This window comes from Salvelinus sp. IW2-2015, unplaced genomic scaffold, assembly GCF_002910315.2.
Source record: "Salvelinus sp. IW2-2015 unplaced genomic scaffold, ASM291031v2 Un_scaffold4472, whole genome shotgun sequence".
Classification (NCBI taxonomy): domain Eukaryota; kingdom Metazoa; phylum Chordata; class Actinopteri; order Salmoniformes; family Salmonidae; genus Salvelinus; species Salvelinus sp. IW2-2015.
The window spans coordinates 36,155-39,027 of NW_019945742.1; the positions used below are offsets into that span (position 1 = coordinate 36,155).

The 2,873-nt window shown below is 39.2% G+C and overlaps 1 long non-coding RNA gene across 1 annotated transcript; it reads left to right on the top strand.

Moving 5' to 3' along the window:
- Positions 1-231: 231 nt before the first annotated feature.
- LOC139026339 (uncharacterized) lies at positions 232-2,026 on the top strand. The gene is made up of 5 exons (XR_011478116.1): positions 232-258; positions 405-686; positions 807-927; positions 1,351-1,421; positions 2,012-2,026. It is a non-coding gene; the product is annotated as an uncharacterized lncRNA (long non-coding RNA).
- The last annotated feature ends 847 nt before the right edge of the window (positions 2,027-2,873 follow it).

Sequence of the window (2,873 nt, forward strand, 5' to 3'; positions counted from 1 at the left end):
TGTGGAGGTCTTATCTTTTCCGGCAGAGAGAGTGTTTAACTGGATATTTAAGGTATTGAGGAAAGACACTATGCAAATGTGATCATGCAAAGCATATAGATTCAGAAGAGAGATTTAACAAATCGCGTTCCACTGGGACAATGTGAAGGATTTTCAGTCTGTCGACTACAGATAGAAAGATGCTGTGGGTTTTTCTGTGTGTAGAATGAAGAGGAGAGAGAGATGAACTTGGATCTAAATTTAACCTCACTCTTTACTGTTGTGATGTGAGTGAGTGGTGAGTGAGTGAGTGAGTGAGTGAGTTGAGTGAGTGAGTGATGCGGGAGTGAGTGGTGAGTGAGTGGAGTGAGTGGTGAGTGCTATATTTAACAAACTGAATATAATATTTACTATTTGTCTTCCAGATTTTGTTTCCAAACCTCAGGTGACAGAGTGTGACAGCAGCTCCTGTAGTGTGGTGTGTTCTGTGGACAACGAAAAAGAGGTGACCTTGACCTTGTACAGAGGAGAGGAAATACTAAACCAGACCAGCAGTCCTAACCTCACCACCGATCTCTCTCTCCGTTTGGAGGTAGAGGGAAAGGACTACAACTCCACCTACAGCTGTGTGGCTGCTAACCCTGTCAGCAATGAGACAGTTCATGTCCCAAAATGTTGCAGTGAAGATGGTCATGCTAATGATGCTGGTAAGACACATTTTCAATTAAATCCATCCAGGAAATAACAATTACTAAGTGAAAGTGAAGTGTAGTTGAGCTCATTCAAAACATATTTTACAAAAATAATTACCTTGTGTTTTATTTCAGACAGTGATGGGATGACTCTGGGTTTACTTATTATTGCTGTAATCTGCGTTTTGGTTGCCTCAGGGCTGTTTGGACTTGCAATCTATCTAAAGAAGAGGGGAAATGAACACTCACAAGGCAGGTATTTATCTTTGAGAGGTGTGAGGTCACTCCCCAAAGTCAAAACATGCTTAGCTTTGTTTTTTGTTACTGTTTTCTTTTGCAATCAAGGGTAGTGTTTTGGAAAAGGTAGCAAATGTTTGCTTGAACACAGGATGCAGGTAATATATATTCTACACTTCCTCTGCTTGGTCAAAAAGTGCCATAAATCCAGACAACTTCTAAATGTTGAAAAAGCAGAAGGCACACACACTCTTGACAATGACTACTTGAATAGCATGGCTTATCTGACACCAAAAAGACTGCAAGCGCAGAGACACATAGTAACAAATTAGTCCTGAGTGTTTACAGCACCTGTCCTGGGGGGTAAGCGTGTGTATGCCTCTGTGAGTTATTCACACCTCACCTTAGGCCTATATTTACTTTCCTTTATTTGGCTCCTCAGATTCACCCGAAAGAGTGCAAGTTGACATTGATTATGCATCGATAACTCCTAAAAAACGAACAGATAATCAGGTTAGTAAAAATGTTACAGGCTGATTGACAATACAGCAGCTTTAGCAGCCCTCATGTCTACAACTGTAGGCTTTAGCTCTGTGCCAGTGGGTTAATGTGGTCTTGAGTTGCACAGACCACCTGAGTTTGATACCCGGCCTGATGTCATAGCAACCAGTTTTGCCCATATGAWATGGTTGGGTTGCACAATGAGAAGCCACACAACACATATAGTATATAACAATGCATTTGACCAGTTTCCTGTTCTGTTTCCTTCCTCTGGCACAAAGCTTCTAATAAAGAGGCCTAAGATATTTTTTTTATTTTTGTTGCTTTACTACCCCTTTTATCTCCCCTCTCAATTCAATTCAATTTAAGGGCTTTATTGGTATGGGAAACATACGTTAGCATTGCCAAATCAAGTGAAGTAGATAATAAACAAAAGTGAAATAAACAATAAAATGAACAGTAAACATTACACTCACAGAAGCTCCAAAAGAATAAAGACATTTCAAATGTCATATTATGTATATATACAGTGTTGTAACTATTTTCCCTGTCGCTCTCCGTCCTTCCCCTCCCCTACCTCACTACACTCTTCTTGACCTCAGGAGGAGCGAACAGGTTACAAGAACGAAATGCTAGACGACAACCCTATCGAACTCAGTTTATTATAACTCCGTTACATGCAGCTGTTGCCGACAGGGTGTGAACGTGACTTCCATTTCTCCTTCATGCTGAGAGGCGACATGAAACCTCATCATCCTGGAGAGACATGGTATTCAATAAAAGGACGTTATCTGAACCAAAATGAAAGTAAAAAGATATTCACCAGAAAACCTTTAAGCACAAATTGTTATGGAACATTCCCGAACTTTTGCATGTTGTATAATTTCAGACTTTCTATTGTAGGTATTCTCATTCTGTCAAAATGGCTCGAGACACTCCACTGATACGACAATTCAAGCTATGCATTATAATGCAGTATCAAGGATAACTCTCTTTTCAAGCCTTTGTCCATATCCCATGGATAGTTACACAAATGCAACATATATTTATCCATTCACATGTGTGTTGCTCTCTATTGCTGTGCCAAAGCTAACCAATCGCTGTTAGGCTCCTTTAGACACGAACGTTCATAAATAAATTTGTTCCTTACATTCAATTGGATATTGAAATTTGTGAGGATGATCTTGGTTTTTGTTTGATCTAGAGTGAGTTTATCGCTTTTCCAATATTTAAGCTGGGCTAATTGAGCTTATTAGCTCATTTCGTTTAATTATGAGACCATTTATGATTACACCTATCTATTAGCACAAATCACCCTTCATTAGATATTTGATTTCCTATTATGTAGCCTGTATTTGTCACAGAAAATATGATTCCAGACTACACTGGTGTGCACATTTAAGAACTTAAACTGTCATTTCTTTTTGACACATGCATGTGTAATCTACTATATACACGTTGAAG